This window comes from Tachypleus tridentatus, chromosome 6, assembly GCF_004210375.1.
Source record: "Tachypleus tridentatus isolate NWPU-2018 chromosome 6, ASM421037v1, whole genome shotgun sequence".
Classification (NCBI taxonomy): Eukaryota; Metazoa; Arthropoda; class Merostomata; order Xiphosura; family Limulidae; genus Tachypleus; species Tachypleus tridentatus.
This window is the reverse complement of record NC_134830.1, coordinates 108,985,059-109,004,408: the sequence shown is the minus strand read 5'-3', so window position 1 is coordinate 109,004,408 and position 19,350 is coordinate 108,985,059. Positions and strand designations below refer to the sequence as shown.

Here is a 19,350-nt window from a genome sequence, read left to right as displayed (position 1 = left end):
ACAGATAGCCCTCGTGTAGCTTTGTGCGAAATTCCAAAAAAACAAACAAACTTTTAACGAAAAACTATTTTATCGACAGCCGTTTTGTTTAAAGACAGATATTTCTTATTTATTAATCATTGCAATTTAATAAAATTAATTGTTTGTTTTATAAAATATTTATGTTATTGTTAATGCCAAGGTCAAATTAATCCTTTCGTAGAATAAACACGAAATAAAAGAATTATGCTTGAGAAATTATTATTATTTTTTTTTTGTATTTACGCCTTATATAACGGAATCAATATTTAAGCAGAACAAAGGCAAAAATTCAAGGTAGTTGCTAAAATTGTTGTAGAAATCTTTCCGGAAATAATGGTTTGTATAAACCCCAGAGTATGGTTAATTTTATAATAACAGAAATTCTCAGAGAAGTGTTTTATGTAGCAACTGCTGATGAAGAAGTGGTATTGTCTGTCACATAACGCACCTACAGCTGCAGATACGAAACTTGTCATCATTTTCTTGATGACGAAAAACCCACTTGAAATAAAAATGTATCTCAGAACCATACCAGCCGTTCCGAGATACATTACACTAGGGAACACCCATTTTGTTGCATTTAAAAAAAGACCTTTCTATAGTCAATTTGAGTGTGTTGATTTCAAATCTGAAGTCGGTTTTTGTCTGCAAGCTACAGATTTTATGCAATTTGACATTTTTATTTATTTTTTAATGTTTCGTTATTATAGGAAATTAGAGAAATAGCTTATCAATTTGTTTGTGTATTTTATTCAGGTAGGAATTTGCGTTTGTAACTTTTGCGTTTGTACACTTCATCTGGACAATCTCGTTTAATGCTCCAGCAGTAGTCAGCCATCATACTTTTGTCCCAGCGCCCTTGGTAACGTTCTTCCATGACCTTTAGACCTTGGTGGAATCGTTCTCCTTGTTCGTCACTCACAGCCCCCAGGTTGTCAGGGGACTTATCAAGGTGGCTGTTCAAAAAATGGACGTGAAAATGCTTATACATGGTTTACGCAAGTTCACATTTGTACAATTTCATTAACCTCAAATTGCATACAAACTAGAGCTTGTAGAGAAAAACTAATTTCAGATTTGAAATCAGCGCCTAAAACTCCTTCAGAATCAGTTAAAATATCCAATGCAACTCAAAGTTACTGAAAAAGTGTTCCCCAGTGTTATCATCATATTGTGGGTCAACACTTGGAACATCTGTTTCACAATCCCCTGTATCTCCCGCTGGGACAGCGGTAAGCCTACGGATTTACAACGCCAAATTAAAGAAGTTTGATTCCTCTGAGATAGCACGGTGTGACTTTGCTATACTAAAACCACAACCACATTCACAATCTAGCATGTAATTAGTAGGACATGCCTAGACAAATGTGAAAAAAAAGTTTATTTTACCCAGACTACTTACTGGTACTATGGTTGTAAATTGAATATACTTGGAAGTATGCTGGATGAACTATGTAATGTAAAGTCGGAATACAAGGTATAAAGGTTATTAAGTTGTAACTACCTACACATTCCACAAAAATGTCATTTCATTAAATAGACAATCATGAAATAAATGGTATAACTTTTACCATTCGTATTTAACGAATCTTATCTTTGCAATGTTTAAACAGAACCCATCTTGGTTTCATAAGACTGCATTGTATAATAAGTTGTTTATTGCTTGTGAATTGTGAAAAATCAAGCAGCAGTGAATATCTTTTCGCTGTGGTAGTCCCTTAATGGACTACCTGCGCGGTAAGTGTGAAAGCTTATAACGCTAAAAATATGTTTTCGAGACCCCTGGTGAGCACAGCACTCATAGCCCATTATGTAGCGTTGTGACTAACGATAAACAAACCTTGAAAGTACAGACACTAAATCCAGTTTCTGTCCAAAACCTGTGCAAATCTGGGCTTGATGGAAAAACATTAATGACTCAACAAATAAGAAAATATCTTTAATGCCCACTGCTGTCGACGTACGATATTTCTTGAAGTAAGGTATACTCTGCTATTGTAACCAATACTTTGAAGATTCCTTTCGATAGTATTGTGGATAATCACATCCGTATTGAAACAGCATGAGTAGTTTAAGGGGATCATTTTCTGCATTCTTCTTCACAGCTCTGCTTTGTTTCTTATGGTCACCTAAATTCACCTGAATTTGTTGTTTGCAAATGTAAATGGAATTGCAATAACCTGATATTTCATCGTCCAACTGTGTGAACTTGTGAAAATTCTGTTAATTCCTGCGATACTTTCGTTTGGGGCAAGACAGTTGCTATTCTAAAGCCTTTACTGACCTATACCTTTGTTTATATGTCAAGTGTTTGTACGCGATATTATTTAGATGGCCGATTTGTATTTTCGGTATCAACTATTTGCTTATTGAGTTCTGCATAAGGCGTCACAATCAGCTTATTTCATTGGTTTCTGGAAATACGAGGAGATGACATTTGTGTAGCAACTAATCCATGTTGCCAGCATAATTTCGATTAGTACGTTGACCTGGAAATAGTATTAGATATTATAGCTTTAACATCTGCCCAAGGAATTGCTAATTTCTATTACAATGGTATTTTTTAGTTCAGAAATGACCATCGGGTTATGGTAAAATACATACAATCAACTGATATTATGGGAGAGATAAGAAAGGCGTGATAGCCAAGCATGATGAATGTGGCTACTTGTCAGAAGTCTCGTTAACAATGTATTTACTGAATGTGGATATATTATTATTTAGGACATCATTCTGCGTGAATGTGTTAATGGTGGTTTTATCCATGCTGGAGTTCTGGTATGTCTTTAAAATTCATAATGTTAGTTATGATTCATATTCATTGTCAACTAGAAACAGAACAATACAGCTGACATTATGGAATGCAGGGGCTATTTTGCTTTGGCTATCCAATATTTATATTGGACTGGGTTAAATATAAATTTTATCCTTTATTAATTACATCCCATCTAATAAAACCTTTAAAATCAAATTGAAGTGCTCAAATGACTTGGACTCGGCATGGGCAAGTGGTTAGGGGTTTTGACTCGTAATCTGATGATCGTGAGTTTGAATACCTTTTAGCCATTGGAGCGATATAATGTGATGGTCAATCCTACTATTCATCAGTAAAAGAGTAGCCTAAGAGTTGGCGGTGATAACTAGCTGCCTATCCTCTAATATTTCACTTCTAAATTAGGGGTGGATAGCGCAGACAACCCTCTTGTAACTTTGCGTAAAATTCAAAACAAATTCAGATTATTTGAGGTTCACTATGTTCAGTTTAACTGCAACAGTTTCATGAACTCCAACGACTTTTTTTAATGCAAGGAAAGAGGGCGTGAGGGATTCGTAATCAACTATATGGTGTAGGAGAAGAATTAGAGAATATTGCTCAAAGCTGTCCGAGCAGTTGACTGTAAAAATCGACAATTGTTCGACGTGTCACATTCTGGTCACTCCTTGCATCATGAAATATCCTGTAGAAATAATTCCAATGGTTCATCTATAAAATAGTATTCGCTGACGTTTGTTAACACCTTGGTTGCTTGTTATCGTCATTTTATGTTCTATTGTGCGATAGACTAGCAGTAGTGCAACAGTCTTTTCTTTGTAACACGGTTTAGAATTGCCTGACTAAAGACTTTCTGCTCGAAACGTTGCAAATTAAAGTTTGGTCACATGTGTAGTTTTACTTATTCTGAACATGTTTTTCATTGTTTCAACACTATAACAGTTGTGTTTATGGTATTATTCCAAACTTAACATTATTTGTCTTGTCTTCTACTGGCAATATAATAACGGTTATCTCTTCTGTGATAGACTTACATAAGGTTCCCTAAAGAGTATATCTGTATTAACAAAACTACTGGGCTGAAATACTTAACATTATTTTATCCTCCATGGTACCGAAAACAAAACGTTTTGTTTTTCACTATTACTGTTATTTAACTGTCAATATTCTACTATTTCTGAACCACTGACTATAACTGTATAATCTTCTAATGTAGTCATACATGTTTTCGAATGTGGCATAAAATTTGATAACTTCGAACGTTTCAATTTTAAATAATTTAAATCTAACATTGATGTAAGATACAACAGAGTGAGAGCTAACTGTTTTATTTAGTATTATCATTTCGAAAATCTGCATTTGAAATAGAAAATATCGGTAAAATTGAACCCAGAAATAGCATTACTTATATGATTAAAATTATACTTGTAGATATAGATTTTCAATAAAGATCGTGTAGAAATAGTTACATGTAATAAAAATAATGAATATTGATGATACAATATATCTGTTACACGACAGAAAAAAAAAAAAGAATTCACTGGATTTTCGTCACTGACACTTATTAAATTTCATGGAGAACGCCAACAACATACTGGAAACTATAAAAAAAAAATATTACTATGTACACTAAGAAATACAACTTTACAGCACAGTCTAACGAAATCTTTGAAACTATATTAAACAATTTTTTGGGTAGCAAAGAAGTTACGATGTTTTTTTTTTTCAATGGAGCAATAGTTCAATCATCCGTGAAAGTAGAATTTTCATTCATTCTTAAGAAAATATCCGCGTTCAGCCATTCAGGTATAGTTGGTAAAATAAGCGGTATGGTAAAAATTAGAGAAACTGTAACCCCTTTGTTGAGCATTTTATGGTATTTTTTCTTTTCTTCTTCAATTCCAACTTCTCCAAAATAAGGAAGTGGTAATGATAAAATGTTAAAATTAAATTCAAGTTGAAAAGAAATCGTTGTGTTATCGCTGAATACATTTCTCAACGTTAGATGTTTTCTGCTGTTTATAAGATGAAGTAAGCTTCCATGAATTATCATCATCAACGTGAAAACCTTGTAAATTTTCATTTCAATATTCTCTTTTCATCGGCTCCTGTGTATTAAAAAGAAGTCAATCTATTATTCAGAAACTAATATGGCAGTTTTAAATTCGTGAGAAACCCACTTGAAATTAAAAAAAAATGTATTCTCAAGAAGGATGGTATGGGTATTAAAAATCTTCACTTAAAATGTTCTGTACTTTATTTTAATTAAAGTTTTAATACCCATACCTGTCGTCTTGAAAATACATTTTCGGTAGTTTTTAATTTCATTATAATACAAATCTAGTAATGAACTAAATTTTGTTTAAAGAACAGAGACCTTTAACAATAAAAAGAAAATCTACTAGTGTCTTAGTTTATTCACTTTAAGTACAATAATCTAAAAAGATGTAAACTTAAATAAATAAATATATATTAAAAGACGAATTAGTGTCATAAAAAAATTTAAACTGAGTCCGCTGGTTAATAAAAATACTTAAATAGAGCGAACTATTATTGAAAAACATCTAATAAGTAAATTCCGTGGCATAGAAAAGCATCAAAACACGCAGTAGTGTCGTGCGGTCTAAACCACCTGTGCGTTATTAATAGGATTGATACTTTAGCAGTTTTCCACTTTCTGTAGCTTGGACTGTGATAAATCAAACTATCAAATACTTTCAGTCATCATTTGCATTTCAAGTCAATCCATTCAGAAATATACGAACTTTCTTTCCAATCCTCCTCTTTAACTTAAAGAAACTACAATAGCATCATGTACTCTACCAAGAACTATCAAAGACCTTTTATCTCACAATGAAAATCTTAAGAAAACGTTTAAAACCATTGATACTTTAATACCCATTAGCCTTGTCAAACTAACAAACCTGTTAAAAATAAACGATTTCATAAATCGCACAGGTAACAATGAATATTCTCCACATATTTTAAATCTTTCTGGCATAACTTCCTTACATGAAGAACTGTCTTCTTAATAAAAGGACCCAACTTCTGCACGAACAATAACTTCGTTAATAAATCCAAAATTCTGATCTCTATGAACAAACAACTCTGACCTCTGAACAACTAAGGATTCGCAGAATTCCAACAAATTTCACCCTAATGAGAAAAAAACCCACCGAAATTCAAAGAAAAGTCTTCATAAAACCACATTCCGAGAATTACATTATAGCAGTAGAAAATTACATAATACAAACCTTAAAATTTTCTAAAGGAGGTTATAACACTTTTAACCAAAATGAAAGAGCTGTTCTAGATAATATTTAATAGAACAACATCATAAAAGATAAGGTTGGGCTTATTATTCTTAGCAACGATGACTATATCGCTGACTACAAGACATCAATATCTTCATTAAACTCTTACATAATCCTAGAACATCGTGACTGATAAACCATCAAAACTAGCAAAGAATCCTTCCAGTGTTTAATATTCAACCAAGCTTATCCAGGTAGAATTCATCTGTTACCAAATATTCACAAACCTAATAATCCTCTCCGACCCATAATTTCGAACACAAACATGATTATTGAAAAGCCGTCCGCTTTTGCTGCCTAATACATATAATGCATTTTCTCTATCCTCCTTCCATACATAAAGAATATTAATCACTTTCCTAATATCATAAAAGATACCAATACCAATTGACTCTTACCGCGTAAGTCATACTTGCCCAATGGATGCTTCTTTCGCTAATATTCTATTTGATGAATGTTTAGAAACTCTAACGTCCATCTTACCCTTTTTTGAACATTCAGAATCTCAAATAGTTATTGATTTGCCAAGCTTGTTTTAGAAGTAAACAACGTCGAATTTATTAACGAACGTTACCTTCAATTCAGGTTAATGGTACTGCAATACCAATTCTGCCAATATTTTTTATGTGCCATATTGAAGGCCATCTTTTACAAATAAGCCCTGTAAAACCTCACTTTTGAAAAAAATTATATAGATGACACATTTTCCTTACAGATAGCCGGTTTTAAACCATTTAAAGAATTTACATCATATTCAAATAACTTTCACGAAACAATCAACTTTACCTTTAATTACTATACTACTTAAATTACTTTCATGACATCACGGTCTTTTTAAAAGACGGAATTTTACACATCAAACTGAACAAATGCATCTACAAACAGATCACAGTATCTTCACTACAAAAACTGTCACTCTGTTACGTATTGTAATTTATCTGACGAACTTCAGATATATTAAGTATTACGATTTCAAATCATTTGAATTTAGAAATTAATTGAATGTTGATATGTATCAAATTTATAATATTTGCCAACAAGACTGATATTGAGTTACAGTTTTTTTTCTTAACACAAATACAATTTATAATAACGGTTATTACAAATAATGGTTCATATACAAAAGGTTTACAAATTTACAAACAATATTGAGCCTTCTATCTGGTCAGAAACAAAATATTTTATCAAATGTTTACCATGAACGAATTAATTCTGAGTTGATAAACTAGCTAGTTCTCTAGTCTCGGCTGGCCTCACGTCGTTTACAAGCTCACTTTTCTTTCAATGAAGTTATCCAATGTATTCTTAGAAATACTAAAGATAGCTAGTAATCCGCTAATGTTAAACTGTTTGTAACGTTCGAAAGCTATAAACGTTTCTGGTCGAATATCTATAGTTTCCCAATTAATAAACGTTTGTCACAGCTATAGGTTCCGATGTTTATTGTATAACTACTGCAGTAAACCTACAATATTATGTGAAAAAGGTCTCTTGGTGTGTCGATTTATAAACTTTAGGCGAGATTCTCGAAAGTTCATTTGGCAAAAATGTAAAGTATTATTGATTTTTACACTGGATAATCTTCTACAAGTTTAAAAAATGGGCGGAGATTTCGCAATACATACTTAATACTAAGTTAAATGCATTTCTAAATACGTGTTTAACTAAAACGAACGTAGAGATTAAAATAAAATAAATACATAATATTAAATCCATTACACCACACTCACACTAAACAGAACATTACATAGAGTCAAACTCCTATAATAAAGAAAATATTTTAAGATGAAAGAGATTAGAGAAAATATACGAAGGATTTAAAACAAACCATGTCACAAAGAGGATACAAGATACCAAAATTGACAGACATATCGAAAACACTAATATCAACATACGCTCATACTAAAAGTTCAAATATAATTCCATTTCGTGATGACGAGAAACCTATTTGAAGTAAAAATGTATCTCAGGACGGCTGCTATGAGTGTTAACACTGTTGCTAATAAAGAGAAGAAAGTTACAATCTTTTTAGGTCATCTTCAGGTTAAGAGAGTATGCAATAGACCGGTTTTAAACCGGAAGACACATCTCTTCGGGTTTATTTACTTGGTTTATTTTGAATAAACATAACTCAAATACATAACTAATTAATGACAATTACCCAACTCACAACCGTCACAATGAAACTCAAAGTATTATATGATTGACTCCAGTACAAGAAAATATCGAAGAAAATTATAACCTTCCTTCATTCCAAATTAGTGATCTCGGCTGGACTCCGAGTACTTGGAAATCAGCTTATCATCACACTCATCCCAAAAAAGGATCAAACTCAGGCCCAATCATCTGCACAAGCAACAAACCTTTAGAGAAAATGATAATAAGTACATTAATGTGGCTGCTAGAAAATAAATTATTCTCAAGTATTCAAAACGTAGGATGCAAAAATAGACATGCCACAGATCACCTCGTAACAGAAACCACATACTATTTTCATCTTCCTTAGACGTACAAAAGGCCTTCGACACGATTTGACACTGGCACAACGGACTTAAATATAAACTAATAAAATGCAAAATAACTAATAAAATGCAAAATACCAATTACTTTCACCAGGTGAATATCCAGCTTATACCAACCCTTCATATTTAATGCATGCGTACCACTACAGGGGGTCTGTACTAAGCCCCTTATTCCACACAACCTTCGTTTATGACTTACCACGGCAAACCACGCCTTTCACACATGCGTCACAACGTAAATAACATAGCACTATGTAACAGTTCTTGGGCCCCCACTGGCTGCAAAGAAAATTCAAAGAATTGTCAACAAAATTACACAGTGGTGCAATAAAAGGAGAATAATGTTCAATTCCACTAAGTCTCAAGCATTTATCCTGTACCGTAAGCTAAATAAAAGACTAAAAATCTCTACAATTTCCATCACATTATCTATAACTGCAATTTTTTTAAGTATGACAATCAGCCCCTAACCTGGCATAAATATTTGAAGAAAATCAGAAAAATACTTAAAATCAGAATAGCTTACTTTCATAAAATAATTCATCACACCCACTACCTCTCTCACTACACGCTGTATGGATTTACCGTTATATGTTTATTTTGATATCTATACGTCTTTCAGTTTGATACATGTGACGTATATTGTTGGATGTGTATTGGGCAAGTCCCGGCTGTTTTCTAAATTTGTAGACCTTTCGAGAGTAGGAATCAACAATGTGGTTTACGTGTTTTTGAACATTGTTGAATGTTTGAGAATCGCTCGTGACTATATAAAACTGGCGCGGCGAGAGGCAATCATTATTATTGAACAGCTACATTCACTATACTATAAACCCTCGGTAGCTATTATTGTGATTAACGCTCATTAATCGGAAAACTACAGAATTTAACCAGGAACGTTTATAATTTCGAACATTACAAACCGTTCAACTTCAGTAAATTAACTTCGGATGATAGTATTTCTAGTAGGACATTAAGTATCTTCATCGATAAAAGTAAGCAACGTGAGGCCAATCAAGCTAACTAGCTTAAGATAGGTGTAACAATATCAACCCAATTAATATGCTCGTCGTGGATCTGGATATTCAGTTCTAGACCAAATAAAAGAATTCATGTTGTCTGTAAGTTTATAAAGCTCCTTATATAAACTAGTGTTTGTGATAACTATTTGTAATAACCGTTATTATAAATTGTATTGTTGTTTGTACATTAAAATATGTTTATATTAAGAAATAAAGTAGTGTGTATCAATCTTGTTGGCAAATATATAATTGATACATATTGATATCAAATTAACCTCTAAATTAAAATTGACATTCTTGGCTACTTGAAATTGTAATATGTAATGTACGTAGCATAATAAGTCGGAGACTCTTCCGATATAAAACTATAAAACGTAACAACACAGACATGATATGGGGAAAGCACACCACATTAAAAACAGTACAAGTACAGTAAAATACTTGGTTTGAAAGTCCATGTATTTCAACTATAAATCTTAAACTCTGTTTCTCTTTAACTGAACTTTTAAAATGTTTTAATGTAAATCATTTATGTCTCTTATTTTAAATGCTCTGTATAAACGATTTTCTAATTTTATGTAATATCTTTGTTTTATTCTCATCCATTCGATAATTCAGTTTTAAAACCTTTATATATAATTATGAAACTTTCGTGAACGTTCTTTCAGATATATTTGTGTTTAACAGTTACCATTTATATTTTACAAATAAGCAGTTTCGTATCTTTTAATTAATGATTAAAAACACAATTCTCAGTTTTAGTTGATAAATCACACACACACCACACCATACTAACTGAGTATGCAAGGGTAGAGCTCAAGAAGCGCATTTCACGGGTTTTTACAGAGCGCCATTCAATATACACTTGATGCCAAGAGTAATGAGAATATGTTAAAATTTAAGACGAAAGAAAAACATTTTTATTCTTAAATTGATCATCGCCTTGCACTCCGAGTCGTCAATCAGTTTGTTTGAAGTTTCACGCAAAGCTACACGAAGATTATGTGCACTAGCTGTCCTGAATTTAGCAGTGTAAGACTGGAGTGAAGGTACCCAGTCATCACTACTCATCACCATTTCTTGGGCTATGCTTTTACTAACGAACAATGGGATTGACCGTAATATAATAAGCCCCCACCGCTGAAAGGGTGAACACATTCTGTGGGATAGGGATTCGAACCCACAACCATCCGACTGCGAGTGGAGCGCCCCTGAACACTTGGCCATTCCAGGCCCCCATCTGTTAGGCGTATCTGGAATTGAAACACGTTTCCAACATACTTGATATTTTTTCTTTTTATACAACAGACTTTTACACATTACTAAAAGTTTGCAACTTTATTCATATTAAACCTCAATTTTCCTATAAGAACTATACGAATTTATTAATACAAATACCAGAGTCTGAAAAGCAAACAATTAATAAAGTCAAACTAAAATTCCAAGTCACCTAAAATTTGGCAATAATAAAATCTTTAATACGGTATAAGACAAAAACAAACAACAAAACAAACCTGTATTTCTGTTGAGAGTTAGTTCTGTAGAATTAGAAAATTTGGACAAAAGATATTGGTAATTGATACAAAAAAGTGTAAAACTAAGAATGGTCTCACCTCTTTAAGTTTAAAAGACGAAACTATAAAATTATGCTGAGTCTAAAGCTACGGTACCGTACCTGAATTTCTGTTTACTAAAGATACAGAACACTCATTCTATTATTATTTGGAGCTTAATATATCATAAGATTTCATGATATTCTAATGGTGACTAGACACATAGAATGGTCGTCGTTGTTGAATAGAAAAATTAGAATTCAAGAAAAAAAGAAGTATAGTAAAGTTATTTCGGGTAACGATTTTATTGATTTATGCATGAAAAAAAAATAAACATAATTCTGTGGACACATACATTTACTTAGGTGCAATCACAAGGAAATCCCATTTCATTCACTTAAAGATATAGTATACCATATCTTTAAGAAACAGAGTTTGTCATACAAGTACTGTACAAATTGAAACGAGTATCGTGTGTTTAGTTGCTACTGAATTATACAGCAAGTTGAGGTTTTCCCCGTAGTGTAGGATTTGGATGTGATCACTTGAAAAACTTATTTCAACACATTGTGTTTCCCATTTAACGAATTTGTTTTTTTCATGGACACGTATGAAAAACAGCCAACACTGACTAGTCTCCCATATCGTACAAATAGTTCTAGAACAATTATAAGCCTATAAAGCTTGTATGTTTTTTCACGTCTAGCTTTAAAAATGTAAGGATAACACACAACTATTAACCTGCACTATTATGAATGCCGAGTTTTATTACATTATATATATACGAATGAATAAGAAACAGAAAAAGGAGGTGGTTTGAATGTATTGTAACGAATTTACTAATGTATATTTATTTCAGTTAAATATATATATTTAGAAATGTGTGTAACTCTTATTGATAAATGTGTGTTGCAAAATCCCGCATATTCTCTAAATTTTTGGAACATTCTCGAGCGTAAAAATTAACAACGTGATTGCCAGTATTGCTGTCAATCGAACTTTTTAAAACCTCGCCTAAAAGTTTGTAAGTACGCGCATCAAGAAACACTTCAGTAATATTGTTGAGTCGGTACATTCAAAATACTATAAGCCTCCGAAGCTATAATTATGACAAACGCTTATTAATCAGAAAACTACAAACATTTAACGACGAACGTTTATAGATTTCGAACATCAATTACAAACTTAAGTGAAATAACTTCGGATGTTCGGATGTTAGTATTTTTACGCAAATATTATGTACCTTCGTCGGGAATAAAAAAGCACGTGTGAAGAACAGAGCTAGCTAGCGTTCTTTTGAATTTAGGGTATCAACAAAGTATTCAGTAATAGATCGGATAAGACTAAATATTGTACGCAAGTTTTTAAAATTTGCATATGCAAATAACCTTGTTTGTATATTAAAATATATTCACATTAAGAAAAAAATTGTGCGTATCAACCTTTTTTGGCAAATATCGTAAATTCGATACATACTGACATTCAATTAAACTTCTAATTTTAAATTCCAGTGGCCCAACATGGCCAGGTGGTTAAGACATTAGTCTCGTAATTTGAGGGTCACAGGTTGAAATCACCGTTACATCAAACCCGTGGGGGCGTATTAAACAGTACGGTCAATCCCACTATTCGTTGGTAAAGAGTAGCCCAAGAGTTGGCGGTGGGGGCGAGATGACTAGTTACCTTCTCTCTTGTCTTACACTGAAAAATTAGGGACGGCTAGCGCAGATAGCCCTCGTGTAGCTTTGCGCGAAATTCAAAACAAAAGAAACAAATTCCAGTTTCATTTACTTGAAATCGTAATACGTAACGCACATAACAAGTCGGAGACCCGTCTGAGATTTAATTATAATATGTAACACTATCGTTTCACGAAACGTATCGCGTAGAACGTGAATTCACACAATACACTTGTTAAAAACAGTTTCACAGCTTTGTAGTGATCTAATCATTTATTCAATAAAACAAACATTTGAAATAATAGCTACTAGATAATTCAAATACAATCTTACCGTTCTAGATTCCTAACACTTTTCTACAGGAACACTTCTTATAGACGAAGCAGCATTTCCCTGACCTGGAAAACTACTGATACTCGTGTCTTTGTGCAGACTAACCTCTATTTAAGGCAGGGCCATTTCACGTAAAACCTGGTATGATAAGTGATCTTCAAGTGTCTATTTGTGATAAAATAAATAGTAATTAATTTATGGACAATAATTTTAAAATAATGCACCTTAAAGTTTATTATTTATAAATCTTGATTGAAGAATTTGTTTTTTTGACAACATTTTAATAAAACAAGTCACTCAAAACATTGTTGTAAACATACGAAGATTCTCAATTCCTTTTCTTTTAATATTCTATCGAATGACCCATATTAGCTTGAACTGGGACCAACAATGACTGTCATTCTGCATATCTAATCGGCGTAGAGTATCACGAAGTATCATGACATTAAGTTTAAAATAGTGACGTAATACGCATACCGTATCTTTGTAAACAGAAGTTCAGATATGGCACTATACTACTTGTTTTAAAGAAAATGAAAGAAGCGAGCTTTCTCTTTGTTTTAATTAAAAAAAAATCACCAATATCTTTTGTCCAAATATTTTAATTCTGCGGAACTAACTAGTGAGAGAATTATTATCTGTTTTAAAAATGTATGTACAGTATAACCATATTATTGTCAAACACAGATTATTTGATTTTTCAGTGATATCGAGAAAACCCACTTGTAGAGAAATATATATGCAAAAACGGCTCGTTGGGTTGAGAAAATATTTTACATAGAAGAGCGAACAACGTTTCGACCTTCTTTGGTCATCGTCAGATTCACATATATATTTGATTTTTCAATTTAGCATCCGTCGTTGTTTTTCTTTAAGGGCTTTCTTTATGCAAGAAAGTAAATACCGTATAGGTTCTGATACAACAATTATAGCCATTTGACGTAAGTAACAGACAAGATACATGATCTACTCTTATTACTAAACCGCCCCTTTTCACATTAAAATAATATTTGAAACTAGTAGCAGCATAATCAACATCTTCTTTTTGTTCTTTTTTTATAAATGAAAAAAAAAACGCTTGGAACAAAAGTGAACATATTATTAGGTTATCGTATCATTCACTGCAACTCTGCTGCAATCAGCATGCGCCTCCTCGGGTTGGGGAAGGGGGGTTTGGACTGGTTTGGAAAGCACTGGTCGTTATTAAATGCGTTAGTTAGAAAATTAGTTTTACAGAATGTTCAGTCCTACTTCCTTTTCACCGCGACTCCTTATTTTCAACTCGTAATTTCACGGCTTTTCCTGACTCTTGAAGCATTCATTTCACTTCATTGGTCACACTTATTACATACACCAGCCAAGTCAAATCATTTAACAACCACGTGCTAAGAATCTTCCCACTCTGTTAGTAGAGTTTAATAAAGTCACTTTCAATCGTCAGTTTAAACATTTACCACGTTCACTCGAAGCGAATAAAAGATTATTTTTCGCGACCTGGACGAAAAGAAACAACAGTTTCGGTGCGCCCATTATTGCTTTGCAAGAAGCCTGAAATATTTAAAATCAAAATTACTGCCACAATGACACTTACGGTTAGTTTTACAATGTTGGGCTTCTACAGACAAGAGCTCTTTCTCTTTGTAGTGAATTATTACAATGTATAAGCCAAAATGAAGTATTCAAATAAAAAAATGAATAAATTCTGATCATATGGTGCTGAACTTGACCTACATATCCTGCAAGAGCTTGTCTTCGAGCCCATTTGATCTGAAGGCTGATTGTCCATTACTGTCACCAGGTGAAGAGTGAAGTAGGGTTATCAGTTGTGTTTCCCTTTCTTTCATGTTGTGTCAGTCGCAGCACACTTTAAATAAATCATATTGTTTTTATTAAATTCAATAAGTCACACAGCATGTCAAATGTACTTAAAAGTAGGTTAGTGATACACTGTTGCACAACATAATCAACATTAACTACTTTTGTATCCATGTGATATAAAACATGACGGTTGCTATTAATCCGAACAACTCTTTCATAACGACCTTTTACTGTGAATATTAACCGCAAGGAAACTTTTAACTTTAACTTGTAACTGTAAGCTTTACAGAGCTCTTTAGTTATAATTCTTTGTAGAGGGCCAATATGTGAATGCCCAAGGAAAATGAAAGAAAAGATACTTTAATGTATAGATATTAAACAGAAAACGATAAAGTATATATATTTCTGAATAATTCATAGCGTACAAAAATATCGTACATTTGATACATATCAACATTTAATTAACTTCCAAATTTAAATTACAATTTAACTCAGTCTCAGGCGATTTGAAATTGTAATATGTGTATGTTTCCTTATAGCAAAACCACATCGAGTCCACCGACGGGAATCGAACCGCTGATTTTAGCGTTGTAAATTCATAGACCTACCGCTGTACTAGCGGGAGACTGTAATACGTAACAAGTATTACTCTAGAAGTTCTAGAATTCAATATTAAGTATTCCATAAAATAAATATCAAACACCGAAGAAATACAAAATTATCCAAAATCGTTTAAATGTAGAATACACTTCAATACGCTCGCTCTACGCTCGATTCGTAATCTGAGAGACGCTGGGTCGAATCCCTTTTACTCCAAACATAACCTCTCAGCCGAGGGAAAGTTATAATATGAGTCAATTCCACTATTCATTAGTAAAATAGTAGTCCAAGAGTTGCGGTGAGTGGTGATGACTAACTGCCTTCCCTCTAGTCTTACACTGCTAAATTAGGGACGGCTAGCGCAGATAGCCCTTGTGTAGCTTTGCGCGAAATTCCAAAATATACATACATACATACACTCAATATGCTCCATTAGCACGTGATCTATTCGTATATGTCATGGCAGACGAGGATATTTAGATTAGGGTAAAGCAAAGAGTACGTATTTAAAAGAATACACCCAGTGATAAAACACGTTACATCAATACAAAAAGTCAACACTTACACAACCATCATACTTTCCTTTAAATTATAATAATTGGCTACCGTGCCTATTAAAACAGCTGGCTCAGTAAAATTGCTCATATCTAATCCACAAGCGAAAATCTCTTACGTATTTACAGTTAAGTATACGCTGTTTGAGACAATGAGATGGACGTAATTTTTCTACGAATTTTTGTACACATTTTTATGATGAACATTTATTTATAAACATCCCAAAACTTAAACTAATCTGTTTACTAACCTCTCGTTAAAACCACGTGTTGTAAACAAATATTTTAAACTTATCGCAGTATTTATTCATGATAGCCATTGCAGTTAACAAGTAAAATGAAACATCTTATATAATAAAATAGGAAACTAAAGAACTACCTACCGATAGTCACTACGTTAATTCCTACAAAATCTTTCTAATATTCGATCGTTTAGTTTTTCTTTCCCTCAACTTATTTTTTACACATTATACAAATATAACGTGTAAACTTAACGTGAGTAAGATTTGCATTCAGAGTCGTCAATTTACAGACATGTCTTGAATTAAGTTGACACTTTGTGTTCGATAACTTTCATATATTACTAAAACTTTGCAATATTTCGTATAAAGGTACACATAGTAAATTAGCATTCATATTAAATAGTAATTTTGTTTTAGGAACTATACCAGTCTTTGAAAGAAAAACAAACAACTAGAGGGCACTCAATGGAGCGTATACTTCTACCATGTAGCGGTGATCATATTCGACTCTCAAAAAATACGAAAATGTGTCCGTCGTTATCAACAGACACGAACAATGAAAAACAATATCTTACATCAGTCCACCAAGTTTCGTCAAATCAGATCATTTTGATTGAGTTATAGACCAAAAATAGTGTGAATAATTGGTCTCCATATTAACAGGCAAGTATTTTTATGACCTTGCTGTGACCTTGATTATCCAAAAACTAAACACTTCTTAGGTGGGTCACAATCCAAAGGAATGTTAACTTTCATCCAAATACATTCCACCATTTCAGAGAAGTCTTGTTAACACACACACACACATAAACATAGGGGTCAAAAAATAACCTTTGGGGACGAACAACATCAAACTAAAAATCTAAATGAGCTACAGTTTTGTAATGATAATTTCTTAAACGGTATTCAAAATTCAAACGAAATAAACTATTTTTGCTGCTAATTAGTTTCGGCTCGCCTTTTTTTTTTTTTTTTTACTTTTAAAGAAGAAACTAAGAAATTATAACGTAGAGCCTAAAGATAAGGTACTGAATTTCTATTTCCTAAGGATACGATATGCGTGTTTGCATCACTATTGCAATGTTAATTAATATATTCCAAGGTTTCACTGTATTCCAACACTGATTTGACATATAGAAATATCTGTTAAGCATTTGAACAAAAATTAAAAGAAATCAAAAGAGGAAACACTGAACTTTTAAGAAGTTGTTTCGATTGTTTTCTTTTATTGATTTTTGGATAAAGTTTGTGTATTGATATATACACAAATATTTACTCACTGCTAGTCAGAAATGAATGTGTAAATGTTCCTGAATATTTATTTTTAAAGTCTCGTCTCTTTCATATGATGTTATTTATACGTATACTTTATCCTCAGACAGTATTAGAAGTTTGAACACGTATACCGTATATATTTAGACGGGTACGGTGTTTTTGGATGATGCTGAATTATATTTATAAAGAAACTTTAGGATTTCCCTGTGGTGTATAATTTGGGCACTATTTTCTAGGTATTATTTCAACGAATTATTTTTCTATTTGAACTAGTTGTTTTTCTGTTAACACCATGTAAAAATAGCCAACATTGATTAGTCTCCCATGTCGTACTAGAACAATCTAAAGTTAAGCCTATACATCTTATACGTTTCATGTCTAGCTTAAAAATCTATGGAAAAATACATAGCTATTAGTCTGCACTATTCTGAATGTTGAGTTTTATTTCAATATATTTGATTCTATATAAATGTATATATCATTTAAAAGAATTTTCATTTTAGATTTTGTTCAGCATATTCAAGTGTGGATAAGAAAAAATAGGGGGTAATATGCATCTATTGCTTCATAAAAAGTATCGTCTAGTGCGTAAAGCCACACGAGGCACTTGTTACAAACATTTTCAGTTTCTCAGAGCATCTAATGATTTAATCAATAATAAAAGTATTTAATGTTAAATCTATTAGACAACCCAAATATTTAATCATAATTACAAACTTGCCTTTCTTAAGTTTTTCTCTTCTTTACGCAGCAACAATTTCGTAGACAAGACAGCAAAATAAAATTCTCCTTAACCAGTGACCTTATCTCAGTGCAGACTGACCTCTATTTAAGGAACACAGTTAGACCCGTTCCAGGAAAAGAACTGATGCAATAGGCGGACTTCAGACGTGTATTTACGACAAAATAAGTAGTGATAAAATTAGTCTTAAGTCTTTCGCTTTTGAAGTAATGCAGCTTAAAGTTTGTAATTTATAAATACTGATCAGTAGGTTTTGTTTTGTTACCATAAATAATAAAATGAGTCACCAACAATGACTGTCATTTTTTACATGTCTAATCAGCGTGGAATATCACCAAATATTGTGATATATATGAAGTTAAAAATAGTGACGTAATACACATACAGTATCTTTCGCTAACACAAGTTCAGGTATGGTACCACACCTTTAGATATTGCTTAACAGATTTATTGTTTTTTTCTTTGTTTAAAGAGAAAGAAACAAGTAAGCTTCCTCGTTGTTTTATATTTATGTATAAATGTATAAATCACCAATACCTTTCGTCCGTGTCTTCCAATTCTACAGAAGTAAGTAGTACTAGAAGTATATACATGTATGTTCTAGTTTATATACAGTATAAACGTGTTACTGTTAAACACTAGCACATTCAGATTTCAAGTTTGGCATCCTTCATTGCTTTTCTTCAACGGTTTCTTTTGTCACGAAGATAATATAGATTCTAAAACAACGATTATATTTTAATGTAAAGGACAGAAACGATGTATGAATTACTCTTATTAAAAATAGTCTAGTTATTTAAGGCGTGAATGAGAAAATTAGTTTTACAATGTTGGGTTTCTTCACACAAGAACAATTTCTATTTTGTAGTGATTAGGGAATGAGTATTTTTACAACGTATAAA

The 19,350-nt window shown here is 32.4% G+C and overlaps 1 long non-coding RNA gene across 4 annotated transcripts; it reads right to left on the bottom strand.

Annotated features, from left to right (window-relative positions):
- Positions 1-4,106: 4,106 nt before the first annotated feature.
- LOC143254630 (uncharacterized) lies at positions 4,107-18,570 on the bottom strand. Of its 4 annotated transcripts, XR_013030289.1 has the most exons (4): positions 18,428-18,541; positions 14,949-15,081; positions 13,218-13,382; positions 4,107-4,902 (listed from the first exon to the last, which is right to left on the bottom strand). It is a non-coding gene; the product is annotated as an uncharacterized LOC143254630 (long non-coding RNA). The 4 variants fall into 4 exon arrangements; XR_013030288.1 differs by lacking the exon at positions 14,949-15,081 and having other exon boundaries at positions 18,428-18,570; XR_013030290.1 differs by lacking the exons at positions 14,949-15,081; positions 18,428-18,541 and adding an exon at positions 14,809-14,824.
- Positions 18,571-19,350: the final 780 nt, after the last annotated feature.